Below are 21,715 nucleotides of genomic sequence, written 5' to 3'. Positions count from 1 at the left end.
TAGGTTGTAAGGTCGACACAACAAGATCGACAATGTTCTGTCAATATTAAGGTATGCAACTCCCATTGTCAACCATGCTTCAAGTCCCTGCCTTGTGTACGTCCTTCTGAATGGACGTACACATGAACATCTACATTCCGACTGTCGCTACTACCATGTTCGAGGAGGAGGCTGTCGTGCAACTGAATGTCGACATTTTGACTGTAAACTGGTGCTTTATTATACAAGGAATATAATTTGTATTAACTTGATTGTATTAATCAGGAAGGTGAATCAAAGAATGCATACATGTATGCTTGCTCACAGGATGCAGGAGATCAAAATAGGGGAAGAGACCAGTCACCAGTGGAGTTCCCCAGGGTTTGGTGCTCAGACCTTTTCTTTTTGGCATATACATCTCAAAAGTAGAAGGAAATACCAAAGGGCTTTGGCCAACTAAGTTTGAGATGACTGCAAGCTAGGGGCAGTTATTGAATCCCCAAATGACTTAGCCATCATGCAGTAAGTTTTGTTCCAAACAATAACTGCTGCCAGAATCATGAATTGAAACTAACCTCCAAGAAATACATTATTGTATCCTTTGAGAAGTCATCTACTCCAGGGAACTGTCAAATTGACAATGCCCCCTGAAAACTGACCCAGTTGTTTGGCATTTGGGAACTTGTGTGTACAGTGACCTAACTTTTGACCAACATGTGCCCAGAGTCATAAGAAAGTCTTTCTATACTGCACAGCTTATAAACAAATTGATTTTGACTAGATATAGAGATGTTATTTTCTTCCTTTACAAAGCCCTCATTAGGTCAATCATTTTGTATAATGCCCACTTTGGTATGCATCTATCCAGACCCATTCAACAATTGGAATATCCACAGAGATACCTTACTAAAAGGATACAAGTCCTAAACTATAGGTCTTGTATGGATCACCTCAAAGATTTATAACTATACACAGCATCCTATAGAGTGCTTAGAGGTGACATGTCTGGCATACAAAACATCGTCAGACCTAATACAGATGGACCTAATGAATATCAGCAAATCAGATGGCATCAGAAATACTCAGTCCTGGTATCTAAACTGAATACTGTTCCAGAACAGACTATCCATTCAAGTAAAAGAAAGTTCATCCCTGTCCATATTCAAATACAACTTGAATCTAAGGATGGGTAATAGAAAATGTACTCCAGGATTCCCCTCATGTCACCAGTGGATAAAGGCAGTTCCTAAATGCTGCATTCCTTACATGGGTCCCCTCAAATTATCTATAGTATGATCACATTTATTCTCACTAGGGCTAATATACAATTATCAGCCATGGAATAGGTAAGACCAATCAGGAAATGTTAATTCAAGCACCACAAGGAAATTGGCTAAGCTTAAAGTGTCCTCCAAGTAAACCTATGTTGTGGCAGTAAATAGTTTTACAAAATTCCCCTTTTTAGATCACTAAGTATCCCTCTACCCCCCCCCCCCCTTCTTCAACAGCTCAACAGCTTCTGGTGCCTCTGGTTTTACTCTTTCTAAAACTTTTTCTGCATCCAGTGTCACAATTTCTAACTTATCTCACTGTTCCTTTGAGTCTTATCAACATTCCAGTTTTCAGGACATTATCAGAGCTATAACTATGGTCAAAAGGGAGCAGCTTCCCTAGCCACAAACTCTTAATGGGCATGACTGACACCTACCAATCAGATGAGAAGCAATACTATTGCTTCTTCTTAAGTTAATGTAATAGTATATCTTGCAAGGAGCTTATGTAGTTTCCTTTCAATACTTATTAACTCATTAACATCTATGTGGTGTGGAATGTTGCATCTCTTACAGCCTGCACACAACTTCGCATTCCAGAGCAATTTCTGAAAAATCATCTTAAAAAACATAAGATAATCAAGTCTTTTCTACTGTGAGACATCCTAAATTAACAATCTTAGCATCAATTTATTAATAAATCCTTACCCTTTCTAATTCTGCCTGTTATAAGCTGGTAAGCCACTTAGTTAAAAAGTCAGACCTAAGAAAGGTCTGGACTCCATGAGGAGCTATGGGTGTTAACTGGAAATACAGAAAAAGGTGCTGTGAGCTTGAATGAGTTAAAACACTAAGCTAGTAACTGTATTAAAGAGGTTACATAAGGGTTTGCTCAGTTTTGTGGAAGATCTTAAGACTTTCTTGTGCTGTGATTTAGGATAAAAGGACTGTGTCCATTCTGTGGACTGCTGTCCAAGGTGACAGATGACCCAGCTACACCTCTGTCTACAGTAATGGTTTGTAATTAACTGTTGGCTATGCCATGCCAATTTATGTGCTGGAATAGACACAAGCACCCTAGAGTCACCGTATAACACTGAAAGCAACATGTAAGAAAAAGTCAAGATTGCAATCTTCCCCTCTCTTCATATCCCCATTACTACTGCCTTCTTCCACTCAAATGAAAGACCACAAACCTCTTTGCCCTATAAACTACATGAAATATAAAACCTTTCAAATTCATGGTAACAATAATTTTTCAGATATGGGGACATTAAATACTGGTGTCCCACAAGGATCAGGATCGTCAATATTTCTCCTTGTTTATCAGTGACATGACCCTTGACCTACCCAATCTTGATATCACAATGAATGCAGATGACATACTTCTGCTTGATGCTAGCAAAACACACAACTCTTTTCAAACAACTGTACAAAACAAATTTTCATCACTATGTAATTGACTACAAGCAAACAGACTCCTAGTCATTGTGGTCAAAACTAAAAACTAAAGAAGCTTCCGTCATTGCCAGTACTATGCCTTACAGACCTGAATGGAAACATTATTCCAAATGTTAAAGAACAAAAATACTGAGGTCTAACTCTAGATTCCCTCCTCAACTTTACAAATCATACAGAGTACATCACGTTCAAAGTGCTCTCTCAACTAAAACTATGTTAATGAAGCTCTCACCTTCTTCTCTCTCCTTTGGCACAGAAAGTAATCACTAAAAATGTTTTACTTCCTAACATAGAATATACCATACCCCTGATCACACTTCATTCCTTCCACACACCCGAAAGCCCCAAACACCAAAGCAAAGGTATGTAAATTTGCTTTGCTTGCAGAGAACAGCTCTCATCATTGTGATGTACTTCACTGGCTCCCTATAAAAAGTAGAGCCACACTGCTCCTAGGTACACTGTTAATCAAAATACTGCATATGGCCTACTGACCAGCCCTGAGAACAAAACTACAACTCAGAGAACAAAGTTAATCCTTAAGAGATAGGCCAGAGTACAGACTCACAGTAACTAGACACCCTTTAAGCTAGCAAATGGGGGGAGAAACTTTCTCAAGATTAGGCCTAGCCCTCTGGAACAACCTACCAGCAGAGGTTAAAAATAACAAAACCCTAAAATTGTTTAAAAGAACTCTGAAGGAATCTCTATTCCAGGATGCCAAGTACAATTGCTTCCATGATACAGGTTAAACTAGCACTTTCATCCTACTTTTTGTCTCCATACAGTGTAATATTAGGACAGTACTTTTTCTCACTCCTTTCAACTTCCCTTCTACAAAAAGTAAAACTTTGTTTATGGATTTTTTTCTCTCCACATGTATACATTGTATATACTCCACTAATGTACTGTAGTATTTAATATTTTGTTTTGGAATAGTTCATATTTGTTTTGAAAAATTCTGATGTCATGTCAGTCTACTTTTTCTACTGTTTCTATTTCACTACTTGATTTTCTTGTGCTTTTCTACCTGGGGTAGTGACTGAAAAGGGTTATCAGATCAGTTCACTTACCCAGTAATCAAATAGTTAAATAAAAATAAATAAATATAGACATATTGACAGAGGGAGGATAAGTAGTAACCCACAAGGAAGAGAAACATCATGATGAGGAATAGGGTGGGGTCCCATCTCCTTTGGCAGGACAAAGGCAATGGTCAGTGACCACTGTGACTGCACTGCCCACATGTTCCTGCCTCAAATGACACACTTGCCAGTGTCAGGCAGCAATTCTATTTTGCAATTCACAAAAGGATCTTCTCCATGTGGCTAATGCAACCAACAATGTACCAGTCAACAAAATCTCGCACCACCTCCTCCATCTCACACTGACTAATGAACTGTGACCACTTCAGTAATCAACTTCCAGAGGCCACTGAGGACCACTCCTAGGTCACCCTCCCTTGTCCCCTTTCATCTGAGAGATAGACAGACCTGGAGACAGATGGTTACACAACATGCACAGCTGTGGCTGTCACTGCAGAAAATTGTGGCATAAATGGAGAGAAATAAAGCAATGAACATCAGCTAAACAAATGAAAGAAGGATAGCAACAAAGAAGCAGAGACAAAAAATGACTATCCTATCCCATCTGTGTCTGATGATCTGCCTTACATGTACATATGGGTGGACTAAACAACTGCTAGGTATGCTGTTATGTCAGAGGCCATAATGCTGACTAGCTATAGAATGCTATACGTCCCCACTGGAAGATGTGTGTACAAGGGTGCATTAGCACTGTAACTTGGCTCAGGGGGTAACAACAATGTGATGATGCTGTTTGGTATAAAAGGACACAGGGAGTATGTGTGGGTGTGTCCTGTGAGTACGTCATGTGGGACAGGGACAAAGACAGGACCCTGTGGATATGGGCAGTGCTTTTAAGTACTCAGTCCAACAGGTGGATGGTAACCATTGTGGTGGACAAAAGGCAGATGAGACCGTGGTAGTAACACCTGTAGCTGTCAGCATATGGGGGTAACCACAATATCATAAGGTAATATTTATGAATGGCATAGATATTCTAGTTGTAAAGTGGGTAATCTAGTTGTAAAGTGATATGTCCATGGGCAAGCAGTGGGCCAATGCCTGGGAAATTTGATGGAAGTATACCCTGCATATCGTAGGAATTCTTGCTCTGTCGCAATGTCCACGGTGTGGTTTTGGGTCAGCAGCCCAGCATATCAGTCACCTTGAGGCAATGGGAATGATATATGGGCAACTAGAGGGCATGTCAGCATATATACAGAGGTTATGTCTGGTGGTATGCAGCAGTGTTGCTTATGGGTGTTAAAGTTACCTCTGCAAAATAATACATTGGAAATACTATGCTGCTATGATATACTGACTGTGTAACAGGAAACTGCACATGTTAACCCCTACACATGGACAGATATGCTTAAGCCTCCCCTAATACAGAAACTCTTCCTCAGAAATCTGCTCCTGAGCTAAAAAAAATTAAAAAAGAAATACAATCATCATGAATTGAATGGGCTTCAAGGGTATATATATATATATATATATATATATATATATATATATATATATATATATATATATATATATATATATATATATATATAAAGTAAGTGAGTACTGACCATTCTTACATACTTGTTGCACATCTCAGGAGCACTTTCTCTGACCTCTCTGATCTCTTCTTCTCATTGGTGTAGAAAGTCAAGCTGGCACCTTTCAGGTCACTGTAGTGGTGCTTGCACTTCTCACTAGAATAGTAGATGTCAGTAGCAGCTATCAATACCCTGACAAGGCTGTGTCAGGTATCCACTTTATTCTAGAGACCCTCTTAACGATCCCCCAGCAGGCACTTCTGATGGTCTCTATAGATCAGGTACAGAAATATTTTGCTCTCCTGGGAACCATGCTACCCTCAGTGCCTTCAGAAGTTACAGCTATATAACAGGTCACAATCCAGAGGAAAAAAAGTTAGCCCTCTCCAGTCCTCACATACTGCTGTTGTTGACAAGTGATGCACAACTTCGTGCATCATATTTGAGTGAAAGCCATACTGCCAACATAGTGCTAGTTGCATATACATGTCATGGCAGAATGGTGCTAAAGTGTGAACAATGGTGTGTTAGTGATGCAGGACCCATATATGTTTATATTGTCTAGTACTTAGGCTAGTCATAATATGATAATGGTTTTCCCCAGGAGGGTTACTGATCCACCAATACAAGTGATGTCCACTTCACAGATACTCATGTGAGTGCACAATGTTGAGCAAGCCTCATAGAGCAGTCTTGGGCAGGTGCACATTGAGATAAAAGTGCAATTCAAGAACATTCACTCTAAATAGGTTTATTAGCACAATGACCATGCTAGGAGCCTCAAAATATCAGGATAAAAACAGCCAAAGGCATTACTGTGCTCACAGAGCTATGGAACTTTGCTGTATATTAACTTGTAGAGTGACTGGGAAAATGTGGAAGCTAAAACTTCAGCAGGCACACAACTATTCACATGAGGTAAATAATTTAGGAGCAATGCCTGCACAGACTTTTTATTGCTTCTTACATATGCTATTATAGATGTCTGTTGCTTGCCGTATAACCTGAAATTGTGCTGGGGTAGAGGGTTGGGTTATTAGCTGTAGCTGACAACAGATGGGTCCTGTCTGGGGTAATATGAACAGGAACAGGGGTTTATGATGTGGCATGACACTTGTAGGACATGTTCCATAGTAGTTTAACTGTAAAACAGGAAGGTCTGATGTGCGCTGAAGTATCTATAAAACACAGACCCTAGTTCAGACAGAGAAGTATGTGCGTGTGTGTGTGTGTGCATGTGTGTGCGTGCGTGTGTGTGTGTGTGCATGCGTGTGTGTGCGTGTGCACATGTGCGTGTGTGCGCGTGTGTGCGTGTGTGTGTGTCCTTCTCAATGTTAATATCCAAGCTTAGTGAGGCATTCTGTGTTATTCGTTATAACTCTAGCATGCAACCCTCTGTACTGTGATGTCCTGTAAGGTAGGGTTATAGTCGTCCTGTAGATAATGCCCTCTGTGAGGCCTTTGAATTAAACAGTTTTGTGTTCTGAGGTGAAAGTTACACGCTAGCTTTACTTCCTTTCATTATGGGAGATTGTCACCTACATCCATAAGGGGCATTCATGCAGTGCACATCATATTCCACAACCCTCCATGGTGTTATCTCATGACTGGTATGTCCATGTCCCTTTTTGAATCACCATTTTAGCTCTAAAAGGGACACTGAGGGGACAGTGTCTGGCCCAGATGGCCTTATGGGAAGATTATATAAATTATTAATTAAGCAACTATTCCTGAAATTGGTAAAATTGTTCAATAAAGTCAAAAACTCAGGAAATATGCCCTTATCATTGAAATAATCCAACATAGTTGCCCTGCCAAATCTTAGGGAGGATCCCATCATTGTTAGCAATTACAGGCCAATCTTATTCATAAATATGGAGATCACGCCATATGCCAAAGTTTTGTCTAATAAAATCATTTCCCTCTTACCAAAACTTGTAACCAATCCAAAAGCAGGATTTGGCAGGGGCAGGTCCTGCACACATGACCTTCACTTATTGTAATTATTATACCTGCAGGCTGTAAAGAGGTAAGGTGAGCTCAACATACAGTGACAGTGTAAGCAGACTGAGAATGTTTGTAATAGTATAATATGGAACTATGTGTGGCATATCCTAGAGAATATGGGCTTCCTGCAGCTTTTATTAAGCGTGTCCAAGCCTTATACTAAAAACCATTCATGACAATGTCGACAGGCCAATCAATCTCACCAGCCTTCCACCTGGAAAGAAGCACACATTAAGGATGCCCTCTCTTCCCCTTTTTAGTCCTCCTGGGTATTTAACTGTTGTCAGTATTGATGTACTCGAAACTCCATGGCCTGGAACAGGGATGGAAACCTGTATCCTGCTGTTTGTGGATTACTGTTCACTCCTGGCTGGGATCCCATTCAGAACATCAACTCATTGGAAAGTCGAATGTCATATGGTTGAGATTATATGATTGAATTTCCAAAATGTCCAGTGATGGAAAACAACAACAATCTATGTTTTTACAAGGGGGCAATCCCCCTTGTATCCCCTGCATATTATATATACCAATTCTGAGACTGCACAACAGTGGGGGAAAAGGTAAATTCCCCAATCCTCACTGAACCGCTATCTTCATTTAAAATTGAATCATATGGTATCGAGCATATGAAGTTGAGCTTTCTATTAAGTCATTCTTCTGAAGGAGACCCCTTGACTGAAAATTCTAGAATAGATATCCTGACCTTGGCTGAGGTTTTGAACAGCTTCTAGATATGACTAGGCTTGAAAGCTAATCTGTCCAGTCTAAAACTGTTTCCAGCAAATGTTCATAGGTTCATAGGTGTGTTCATAGGTATGTACTAGGCTAATGGCCCTGGGGCCTTTACAAGCCTAACCCATAGGATTATTCTGGTATCATGCCATCTGACCTTAGTTCCCAGTGCCTCTGTTGAGTAAAGCCACTGGAGTGATCCCTGGGGTGAATTTTCTATTTCCCATTCACTCATCAAGATTTCTGTTGAAGAGGGCCAGTGAGATGCTCTGCTTGACATGTATGGGAAGTCTATTCCATAGCATGGGCAGTCTCTGGGTAATGGTAATGAGGTTGAGGCCTCTGGAGCATGTGGTGCAAAGGGATTGGGATTTCTCTAGATGTAGCATTTCTAACAGAGCTGGGTTAGACATGGCTTTGTAAGTCAAGCAGACATCGCCTCTAAGACGGCGATTTGAGACAGAGAATATTTGGAGTTTTTTTAGTCTGTCCATATAGGACAAATGTTTAAGCCCTAGGATCCTCTTTGCAAGGTACATTTGCAGCCCCTTCAGTTGTTGCAGGTGTTTAGTGAGGTACATGGCAAATGGGGCATTGTACTCGATGATTGGCCTAATGATGGAAGAGTAAAGGGCGACAATGACCTCTTTCTTCCTGGAAGCAAAGCCCTTAGTAATGAGGTGTGCCACATAGAAGGACTTTCTGACCACAGTGGCAATGTGGTGCTCAAAAGAGAGACTGCTGTCAACCTGTGTTCTCAGATCTCTTATAACACTTTCTGTGTTCACTGGACTACCATTGATGTGGTAATTCATGGAAAATGGGTTTTTCCCAAACGGGATGATGACACATGTTTTGGCATTGATCTTAAGGCCATGGTTCTGACACCAGTCGTTGGTCTCAGTGAGGCCTTTCTGTAGGATGTCAACATCATTTGGGGAGTTAATAATAGCTCACAACTTGCAATCATCTGCGAACTTTGTCAGCCAGAGTCCCTTTGTGTTGGCCTGGACTTCAGAGAAGTAGATACCAAACAGGAGAGGACCTAGGACTGAACCCTGTGGGACTCCACTTGTGACTGGTCGGCAGTCTGACTTGGAGTCAACTACTTTCACACTGTGGGTTCTACCTGTGAGCCAGTTTGCAACCTACCTAGTGATATAGGGGTTGATGCCTTGCTTAGTGAGTTTTTCTATGATTCCTGAGTAGGGAATGGTATCAAAGGCCTTGGCCAGATCAAGGTAGGCTTTATGAACCACCTTGCCTTCATCACAGCTCTGGTGACTGACTCAAAGAAGTTGACCAAGTTGAGCAGGCATGATCTACCCTTCACTGTGTGGGATCCAAAGTTTGGAGATTCCCTATATCCTTGTTTATCAGGTCCATGATGATGCATTTCATAGCTTTGCATATCATACTCATCAGGCTAATGGGGCGATAATTCCCAGGGTCTGTAGTCACTCCTCCTTTGTGGAGAGGGGATGACTGTAGCAGTGCGTCATTCAGTATGGACAAAGCCTGAGGTGAGGCTGTGATTGAACAGGGCACACAGGTGAGGTGCAAGTTCACTCTGTAGTTCATGTAGAACACAGCCAGGGATATTGTCAGGTCCCATAGAAGCTGCATTCTTGACCTTGGACAGTGCTGTTTTAACCTGTTCAGCAGTAATACTGGGTGCCTGGCAATTTACTAGTATTGTGACTGGTTCCTTGGGGGGGAGTAAAGTTGGCACCGAATCTGTCAGCCAGTATACTGGCAATATCTGTTGGCTTGGTATAGGAGGTACCATTGTACAGTAGCTCAGAGCAAATCTGGGTATTGCCATGGAGATTCTTTACATAACTATAGAAGGCCTTGTGGTTGTCTTTACTAGCTGCTGCAATTCTGTTTTCATAACTAGCTTTAGAGGATTTGATGAGGGATATCAACTTTTTGCTGAGGCTAATAAGGGAGTTTTTCCAGTCTTAGGTCTTCACCTTATTCTGCATCAGTTTCCTCCTTCAGTTGTAGAATTTGTTTATGGCAGGAGACCACCAGATTGGCTTCCTTTTTTTGGAGGAGAGCATCTTGGTTCTGTTGGGTATGGCGAGATCCATACATTTGTGTACATGTTCGTACAGTGCATTGGTGTATGATTCGGCAGTCTTGCAACTGATCTCCATTTGCACGGGTGCCGTGAAGTTAGCCACCTCTATTTTTAGGAGCTCAAAGTTAGCTTTGGAGAAGTTTTACATGGTGGTTACCTTTGCAGAGGGGGTGGGGTGGAGAGGGATGTGGATTTCCAAGGTGATTAGATTGTGGTTGGATCTAACCAGGGAGGAGTTGACTATTGGGGTAGAGCAATGGTCACCCATGTTAGTAATGACCAGGTCAAGGATGTTGCTACCTCTAGTGGGGGTAAGAATGAGCTGGTCCAGGGCATTGGAATTAATGAATTCCAGGAAACTTTGGGCAAGTGTATTGGTACATGAGTAGTTTTCCCAGTTAATGGAGGGGTAGTTGAAGTCACCCAGTATGAGAGTGTTAGGTTGGACCCTAATATTATCCAGGGTGCTTAGGAACGTGGAGTGTGAGTCTTGGGACATGGTTGGAGACCTATAGTGGGCTACAAACTGAATCGTTGTCTTACACAATGTTATCTGCACCTGAAGTATCTCAGATGCATTATGTTGGGCTACTAGTCTGGAGGTGTGCACATCCTTTATGAATATGGAAACACCACTGCCTTTGGAGCTTTGATCCAAGTTCTGGGGCTGAAAGGTGTGGAATGAGTGATAGCCTGGCAGTGCATGGGTGCTTTCTGCTGCCTTGAACCAGGTTTCTGTTATGGCACAAATGATGATGTTCTCCATTTTAAGGAGTGCTTCGAGTGAGTGCATTTTGAGATTTAGACTTCTAGCGTTGAGCAGCATAACCCTTAGATATTGCATTTGTTTGTAACTGTTACAGTGGTAATTTAGGCTTTGGAACACTACGTAAAAAAAGGACTATAGGGCTGGCAAGAGCCTTGGCCAGTATCCGGAAGCCAAGGGGTGACAGATGCAGGCCATCTTTGGCAAAGCATCAAGGTCTGTCAATCATGCCATCCCAGGCAGACAGATACTGGATCCACTTAGAATTACACCATAAACTTAGCCAATTGTTGAAATCAATAATGTTCTGCTTGTAGTGTGATATCATTCTGGGTGATGGTAGGATGCTGCTCGGGGCTAGGGTCATACCCGCATAGGCTGCATAATCTGAGAGCTCCTCCATGTCCTTTTCATGTAGTCCAGGGAGGTACGCCTCATGTCATTCACACCCACAAGTACAATGACAGAGTCATATTTGTACCTGTTGTTGAGGGACCTGAATACATGCATCATGTGGCAGATCATGGCACCTGACAGGTAGCTAACTGTTACTTTCTCCTTAGTCAACCTAGTGAGTGGGACATCAGTGTGCCTCCCTATTGAGTCACCTATGACTAGTGTGTTAGGCATGCTGTTTTGCCTTAAGGGCTTTGGTTGAGTGGCACGCTGTTTAGGAGAGTTACAGGCCAGTTGCAGCAGTAAGTCTACAACAAAAAAACTAAAGCAGCCCATTTAAGAGGAGTGTCACTCCACTAAAATACCTAGGGGTAATATTATGTAGGGGCTTGTAGAGGGCAATGATATGTAATTTAAAATGTCTGTGAGACTACCTTTTGCTGCAAACCCATGCACAGCAAAGACTTGAGCTATTTTGGTGGGGTAGAGTCTTAGCTTTGCAAATGCTGCTTTTCACATATCTTCATTATTTTTTTTTATATAACACTGTTTTATTGATTTTCATAGATAAAGAAATTATTACATTATACAGATAATTATTCATTAACATGACATTAAATACTCAGCTATGTACAATTATATACAAAATGCTCATAACTAAAACAGCTTTGTTCAACATATTACATTTTGTCTAATATTTTTTTAATTTCAACCAAGATAACTTTCTGTGGGTCATTCTTGTTGTTCTATAGTTAAGAGTTTTAAGTTCTCTGTTACATACCGTCTTGGCCAATAGTATAAACTCAGTAAAAGAGACAGTCACTTTACTTTTCCAATTTGAAGTAATAACTTTCCTTGCTATTGTCAAGATGGACCATAAAAGATGTATTTGTGACTTTGGTATACAATCTGGTATTGGGGCATTGAGTAATAAAAGTGTATCTGTAATTATGCATTTGTCTGTCCACAATGCCTTTGTAAAAATCTCTAAATTTCAGCCAAAAAGGAACAATCATTTTACATTCAAGGCACATATATATCCAATCTGCACCGAGACTCTCATCACATCTCCAACAATTATGACTAGTTTTATTCAATATTGTTGCAATTTTCTGCAGAGTAAAATAACTCCTGTGTATAAATGTCCATGTAAATATTTTCCAATATAAAGATGATGTTGTATGATTTATCGACCTGAGTGTTAATAATTTGTCATTATCAGAGAAGCTAAATTTGTTAGTATTTTCTATAAAACTCCATAGAGAACCATCATGCTGTTTTAAGTCAGCCCTCAATGTCTTATAGATCTTAGATAAAGAAAACGCCATGCTAAATTGTAAAGAATTTAATTCACACAAAAGTAAAATTACTTTAGGCTGAGGTGAAGTATATGACACTTGACTTGTTTTAAATTCCTTTATTAGATATTGTCTAAAGATTTGAATATTTAACCAATTATCTTGATTTATGCTGTATCTTGCTAAGAGACTTGTAGTGTCAAGAATATTATTTATACTAAGGAATTGGTGCCAGTAATTTAACCCATTGCCTTTCATTTCTATTATTTTGTTTATATTGAAAGAATATAAGCAATTGTTTGTGAACGCTATTGGGAACATTAATATTGAGAAATGTCTTGTTATGCAATGTAAACAAATGAAAAAGACCACGAGTATAAAAACATCCACCAATAAGGCAATCAAACTTAGCGCTTTCTTTCACTTTATTTCCGTGAACTTCTTCAGAAAAAAGACAATGAGCCCCCTCTTGCTCATGTCTTTTATATAACACAAATAGGAAATGATGTCACAAATTGACTTTTTTGGTGTGTAATTAATAATAACCAATTTAAAGATATATAAAGGCTAATAATGCCTTAAATGTTAGCATCATCTTGTTTATACAATGTTTTTAAAAAAACATACCTATAAGAATTAAATTCAAATCACTTCATACACTAAAAAGTACTTTGTGAAAGAAGTACTACTTTTTTAGTCATTTTCTTACACAAAACGACTCTACTTTATATAAAACTTTTCTTATCTACTTAAAAAAATTAAATAATGGTATAATAATAATACTTGTGTTAAAGTTCAGTACTTGTTCAATTGTAAAATGCCTGTTTTTCTAAGATTATCCATGTTACTTGCTTTTTAATGTAAATTACATTCTAAATCAGAATTAAATCTGATCTAACCCAATCTGATGTTCCTTATCAACATTTCTTACCAAGAAAAACGCTACATGAAGGGTGTAAACAGTGTCTATACTCCTTCATACTTCGAATTTTGTGGTCATAGACTACAATACTCGAAGAAATCCCCTAATGTGCAATGGTTGACTCTACATCCCCAGTGAGATTTTGACCTTGGCTAACTTGTATGACACCACTGACCTGTGTTATTGAAAACTTATTTGTATAACAGAAAACATTTCAGATTGATAGATTCGTTCAAACCTGGTGGACAATCTGCTCCTAATATAAGTTGCCACAAAGTTTCCCTTTGCTCCAGTGTGTTATTAACATCTCCCTTGAAGACTCCCTTCTCCACCTGATCTAATACGAAGAACTCAAATTTCTTAAAGTTCTCACACACTAGAGCATGCCTGGCTAATGAATTGTTCTTGTCTTTGTTTTTGATAGCCAGTGTGTGTTCGTAGATTCTACGTTTCAAAACCCTGATGGTCTTACCAACGTAGAAACTATCGCATGAACAACACATGGCCAGGTACACCACATGGTCACTATGGCAGTTGAAATAGCCATGTGCCCAAAAGGTTCTTTTCATATGTTTCAGAGTTACAAATGATGTGTTGCTGAGAAATCTACATTGTCTACAGTCCTTACATGAGAAACTCCCTTTCTTGAAACTAATCCCTCTAGTTGGTTTTTCTATCTTCCTGTTCGTAGCCTCCAAAATTTGTTTAACATTTGTGACCATCTTGTATGTAAATTTTGGTCTGATTCCTAATGTTTCCATAAGGTCCTTGTTTCCTAAAATGATGTTCCAGTTGTTTTCTATGATGCTCTTAATACACCAAATTTCATTGGAAATTGGTAATGGAAACGCTGTACAAAACTCATTTAAGTGTCCTTTGGTCTCTTTACTAGTTCTGACAGTGACAGGAGGACCCACTGTCTGGTCTGATGAAAATAGTATTGGTTTAGCTACATTGTCCCTTAACCTTATAACCTGTTGTTCGAGCTTTTTCAATTTACTGTGTTTGTAACCCCTGGCCAAAAATAACTGCCTCAACTTCCCTAGTTCTTCTTTGAAAACATTATCCTCAGATGTGAGTCTGCTCAATCTTATCATTTGGCCCTTAATAACATTGTTTTTCATGTGGTTAGGATGGAGGCTGTCCTTGTGCAAATATTGATTTGCAAAACAAGCCTTCCTGTAAATCCTGCTCTCAATTTTGCCATGGATGGAATTTATCTTTAAATTGAGATCCAGGTAGTTGATATCCTTACCATAACCACTGTGTTTAAAATGTAAAAAGTTAGTGGTATTATTCAAGTCTTTTGTCATGTCAAGAAATTCTTCCTCTTCACCCGCCCAAACAAAAAACAAATCGTCTATGTATCTCAAATATAGTTTAACTTTACCAAAACTGGGATGATTCTTTAAATAAGTCTGCTCCCAATTTGCCATTACTATATTTGCAAAGGCTGGTGCTACTCTGGCCCCCATTGCTACCCCCGAAATTTGTTTGTAATAAGTGTTATTGAAGGAAAAAAAATTGTTATCAAGAACTAATTCCATCAGGGCACATGTTGTGTTCACTTGGACAGCCCTGATGTTTGTCTTTTGCGTCAAGTAGTCCCTCATATACTCTATTCCTTCTTCTTGACTAATTGAAGTGTATAAACTTCTCACATCCAGGGTAGCTAAACTGACTTCTTCCCAGGCCAGATTAAGTTTCCCCAAAATTTCAAGCAAGTGCCATGAGTCTCTTAAAAAGAACTCAGCCATTTGTGCTATAGGATTTAATAAGCTATCCAACCAGATCGAAATGTTTTCGGTTTTGTACTGTTTGGCCGAAATGATGGGTCTGAAAGCCATTTTTGTGACATTACCTTGTAATTTCGGTATACCAAAGAACTTTGCCATCCTTGGATGGTCTATTGATAAATATTCATAATCTGACCTTTCCAACTCATCCTGACAGAACATGTCAAAAAGTGAAATATCTATTCTTCTAAAACTGGTTTCTATCAATTCAAGTGTCACCTTTTGATAACTTTTTTTGTCATTTAACATCTTTAATACTGCTTCCTCATAGTCACAGGTGTTCATGACTATGATTTTACCCCCTTTGTCGGCTTTCATTACTCTAACCTCTGATGTGTGTGCAAGTTCTATTAGTGCTGTAGTCTCGGCCTCACTTAAATTGTTTTCCACCTGAACTTTCATCTTTTTGAACTCTGATTCACAAATGTGTTGGAAAACATGCAATGTATTAACCAAGGGAGGGTTACAAGTGCTTGGTCTACTAGGTAAATTCCTACTTTGTTTAATTCCTTGATTAATGTCCTTTAAAATATACTTCAGGTTCAACTTTCGTAAGAATAACCTGAAGTCCACAAGTAATTTGCCCAACTCTACCTTGTTAGAAGGAATGAAGGTGAAACCTTTTGTTAAAACATTACATATTTCTTCAGATAGTTCTACATCACTAACATTTACAACATTTACAGTAAATTCTTTGTCCACGTTTTTAGGCATTACCACTTCCTTTTGTTTCTCTGTTTCCCCCCTCTTTTCTGTGTGGAATTGTACCACCTGGTAGTCCTTCTCCATTGGGGTTTGTGTTGGTGAAAAGGGGTATCATCTTGCTCATTTCCCTGATTAACCACTTCAATATTGTTGCAATTTTCTGCAGAGTAAAATAACTCCTGTGTATAAATGTCCATGTAAATATTTTCCAATATAAAGATGATGTTGTATGATTTATCGACCTGAGTGTTAATAATTTGTCATTATCAGAGAAGCTAAATTTGTTAGTATTTTCTATAAAACTCCATAGAGAACCATCATGCTGTTTTAAGTCAGCCCTCAATGTCTTATAGATCTTAGATAAAGAAAACGCCATGCTAAATTGTAAAGAATTTAATTCACACAAAAGTAAAATTACTTTAGGCTGAGGTGAAGTATATGACACTTGACTTGTTTTAAATTCCTTTATTAGATATTGTCTAAAGATTTGAATATTTAACCAATTATCTTGATTTACGCTGTATCTTGCTAAGAGACTTGTAGTGTCAAGAATATTATTTATACTAAGGAATTGGTGCCAGTAATTTAACCCATTGCCTTTCATTTCTATTATTTTGTTTATATTGAAAGAATATAAGCAATTGTTTGTGAACGCTATTGGGAACATTAATATTGAGAAATGTCTTGTTATGCAATGTGTGTTTATAATTTTCTTAAAATTGTTTAGTATATAACTAATGCAATATGGTAGCTTCTCATATTTGCTTTCTTTATATACTGAATCTTTCACTGTTAAAAACAGTTTATAATTTTCAGTAAAAAAGTAATTGTTTATTTTTTCATCTATATTAGGTAATAAAATGTTTGTATGCAAATCTTTCCAATTTGATGTATACTTATTACTTAACCACTTACTTATGATATGAATTGTAACTGAATCAGCATATAGTTCTAAATTCGGGAATGTGATCCCACCCTTTTCCTAATCTCTATTGTGCCAATCATATTTTATTCTGGGTTTTTGTGGGTACCATAAAAACTTAATTAAAAGTGAATTTAATTGTTTTATTATTTTTTTTTGGAGGGCTAATAATTATAGATTGAAACAAATACAAAACTTTAGGAAGAATACACATCTTTATTAATATTAGTTTTTCTTCAAAAGTAAATAGCATTTTATTACACTTGTCTATATATTGTTTGACTTTATCCAATAGATTTCTATAGTTAACTTGTATCATTTCTTTCCAACTAGGCTTTATATGCACACCTAGATATTTAATAGCCTAATTTCCCCAGTTAAAGTTATTATATTTTCTCCATTTTGAACTTACTTTACTATTTATTAATAATGTTTTAGATTTATTATTATTGAACTTTAGGCAAGAACATTTCTCAAAAAGTTCTATACCATCTGCAATATGCCTTATTGAAGAGTTTAGATTATCTATGGTTAGTATTATATTGTCAGCAAATAATTGTACTTTTGAAGAATAATTTGAATTGAGTGAAACTGTTTATGTTATCATTTTTTCTTATGTAGTTTGCAAATGGCTCTACTGATAATGCAAATAACAGAGGCGATAATGGGCAGCCTTATTTAGTTCCTTTTAGTATTTGAATTTTGTTAGATAAGAATGCCCCGATTTTAATATATGACACAGAATTTTTGTATAAGGTGTTTATTAGTTCTATGAAATCATTGGAGAAATTAAAAGTTTCTAATACTTTAAATAAATATGCCCAAGATAGAGAGTCAAATGCTTTTTCAATATCTAAAGTAATTATTGATAGTTCTTTTTTTTTTCTTATTTGCAACATCTATCAGGGTTAAAAGCCTAACGACATTGTCTTGAACTTTTCTTTTCAAAATAAAACCTGCTTGATCATTTTCTATTATTCTCGGAATGAATTGATTTAATCTTTTAGTAAGTATTGAGGTGTAGATTTTATAATCTACATTTAGTAGAGATATAGGTTGATATGATGTCACTAGCTTAGGATCTTTGTCTTGTTTTAGAATGGGAGATATAATAGCATATTTCCATGATGGAAAAATGCTTTTATTTTTTCTAAATTCTTCATAAGCTACCTGCAAAATCTTTAAAGTATCTTCTGGGAACAACTTATATATCTCTCCAATAATTCCATCTAATCCAGGTGCCTCATTGCTTTTAAGGTTTAGAATACATTCTTTAACTTCTTTTAATGTTTTTGGCTTAAGCAAATTAGTATTTTGTTCTTTTGTTACTTTTTTGTTAATATTTTCTTTCAGAAAATTATTTGTAAGTGCACTGTTTACCAAATCAACATTTGTATTGTTTAACTTCTCGTAATGTACTCTAAAGACCTCCAAAATTTCTTTGTGCTCCATAACATGTTTTGTTTTAATTCCTTTATTGTCAATTATTTCTTTTATATGGTTAAGGCCAGCTAGATGTTTTGTTTTGATTGCCAATCTGTGTATGTGTTTGGAGTTCACTGAATAGGATTGAATTCTTAATGTTTCTAGATTTGTTGTCACTTTGTGATTTAGAATTTCTGCGTATCTATTGTTTGATGTTTTTAGCTCAGAATTTGTTCTTATGTCTTTGGTACTTAAACTTTTCCTTATTTTATCTATATTTATTTGTAGTTGTGTTAGCTCATTTTCCCATTGTTTTCTTTTGATTAGATACCAATGTTTGATCTTACCATATAAGTAAGATTTTAGTGAATCCCAAAGAATGACCTTTGAAGTCTCATTATTATTATTAATATCTAGAAAAAGTTTGATTTCATTGAGGAGCCACTCTTTAAATCCTTTTAATGTAGTTATATAGACAGGTAATCTTTGCCAAGTTATTAAGTCTTTAGGCATGATATTAAGCTTAAAAAATGAGGCATTATGGTCTGACAATGGGCACGAGCTAATTAAGACTTCTTGAATCTTGTAAAATATATTATTTGTAACTAGGACTTTATTAATCGTTGTTTGTGTAGCATACCTATATGAATAGTGAGTGTATTCTAATGAGTAAGCTTCTTTTAGAGCATAAATATCTCTAAGATCTAATATATTAATAAAATTCTTTAACTTTTTTTGCTGCAGAAGATGCTTTAAATTATCTTTTTTTGTAGTATCTTTATCAGAAAGGAGACAATTAAAGTCTCCAGCATGTATTATTTCACCTTTGGATTTGGAAATTATTAACTTCAGCTGTTTATTTGCTGTAATTGCTCCAAAACCAGGTATCCAGTAAGAGTTTACTAATGTTAGATATCTTTTGTTTATCTCTAAAACTACTAAGCATAGCATGCCATTCTTATCTGCATAGGTATCAATGATTTTAGGTATTGGTAATGTTTTTCTCCATAGTATCATCGTGCCTCTTCTCTTAGTTTGATAATGAGACTCTGCAAGAATCATATAACCATTAAAAGATAACCTAAGTCTTTATTAATAATGTGTGTTTCCTGTAAAATCCCTATATCTACTTTATTCAGTTTCAAGTATTTAACTATACTTCCTCTTTTGAAAGAATTATTAAGGTCATTGACGTTTAAAGACATACACTTATAAGAGAACATTCAAAATAGTACAAATACTTCCATTGAATTTAGTTATGAGCAGATACATGGAATTGAATAACAAAATGTTAACATATATAACTATATACAAAACAAAACATGGAAATCTAAATTCCCGGCTTGATGATAATATCATCTTAGCCACCACCACAAACATCCCTACAACCAGTCAACCTTTACATTGTTGCTTCTGCACTTAATAACTAAGTATACAGATATTCATGTTCAATATTAACAATACCCTATATTGGCATTTAAAGTGCCAAAATATCTTAAAACACATAACAAATTATAAAATGTTTATAAGTTGCAAATAATGGCTAGTTATCTAGTAAATATTTATGTTTAACATTTGTTCCTGCATTATATTAATAAGGTTCTGCTCTCATAAATCAACATACATAGATATAACTTCATAAGCACTCCTCAGTATGGAGGACATCGATGTCTGTGCAGTAACTGAAACCTGGTTCAAAGCTCCTGAGAGCACTCCAGCGCTACCAGGCTATACCTCATATCATGCTTTTTGGCCTCAAAACTCGGGCCAAACCAAAAAGGGAGGGGGGAGTGTCCATATTCATCAAGGACACCCACACCTCCAGGTTAGTGGCAACACATGAAGCATCAGAGACCATCCAGGTGCAACTAACCGTAGGCAAAACTGCTATACAACTGGTAGCATGTTACAGACCACCCTCCCAATCTCAGGAACCCCACTCAGCCTTCCTGAAGACATTGGAGGATATGAATGTCTCACCAAACACCATCATATTGGGAGACTTCAACTACCCTAACATAGACTGGGTGCATTATTCTAGCCCAAACACCCTAGCCCAAAGGTTCCTGGAATTCATAAATTCAAATGCAATGGAACAGATAGTTACCTTTCCCACAAGGGGAGATAATATACTAGACCTGATCATCACAAACATGGGGACAAAGTGCTCCACACCGGAAGTATACCCCTCACTAGTGAGATCTGACCACAAACTAATCACCCTGGATATACATATCCCATCTCCACCCCCAACACAAAAGACTACAGTGAAAAACCTCTCAAGAGCCGACTTTACACTTCTTAAAACTGAGATGGTATCCTTTAAGCCCACTGGGACAGTGGAAACCACATCCCACAATGCAGAATCCTTCACTAATGCTTTCTACGAACATCTCCAAGAATGCATGGATCATGCAATCCCAAATAAAACCAAGACCCTCTCCACCAAGGGCAGGCGTCCTGTCTGGTGGACCCCAGCCATAAACAAATTGTATAACAAAAGAAGGAAGCTACTGCACGACAGAGCAAAATCCCATAAAGAGAAGGCATCTCTGATCAGCACTAGTAGAAAGCTACGTTCTCTCATAAAAACATCCAAGGCCAACTTTGAGAGAAAAATCACTATAGACACTAAAGATAACCACAAGGCCTTCTTCAGCTATGTTAGAAACCTGGGTGGAAACCCTCAGATATGTTCAGAGTTAGTTCATAATGACAAAAAATACACTGAACCCACAGACATTACCAACATTCTGGCAGACAGGTTCCGTGCAAATTTCTCCCCTCCCTCACCCCCAAAGGAAGAAATACTTATCCCAGCTGAATGTAACCTCCCTTTCATCTCAGATGTCCAGGTGAGAACCGCCCTCAGCAAAGCTAAAAACACAGCATCAATGGGATCTGATGGTATTGCGGGTTGCGTGCTACGTGAACTCCAAGAGGAGCTAAACCCGCACATAAAAATGCTATTTAACCTTAGCCTTACTACAAGATATGTACCTGAAAACTGGCGTACAGCAACAGTAGTCCCACTCCACAAAGGAGGCACCTCTACTGACCCTGGTAACTACCGCCCCATAAGCTTAACCAGCCTGGTCTGTAAAGCTATGGAAAGAATCATTATGGAACTCATAAACAAAGACATTGGGGACTTACAGACACTTGATCCCACCCAGTTCGGCTTTGTAAAGGGCAGATCCTGCCTTTTGAACCTGGTTGACTTTTTTGAAACAGTCACTAGAGCCATTGACGAGGGCAAAGCAGTCCATACAGCCTACCAGGACTTGGCTAAAGCATTCGACACAATACCCCACTCT

The sequence above is a fragment of the Protopterus annectens genome, chromosome 2.part0 (assembly GCF_019279795.1).
Source record: "Protopterus annectens isolate FY-2018-M chromosome 2.part0, PAN1.0, whole genome shotgun sequence".
Taxonomy (NCBI): domain Eukaryota; kingdom Metazoa; phylum Chordata; order Ceratodontiformes; family Protopteridae; genus Protopterus; species Protopterus annectens.
The sequence above is the reverse complement of the archived record's forward strand: the minus strand, read 5'-3'. Positions refer to the sequence as shown.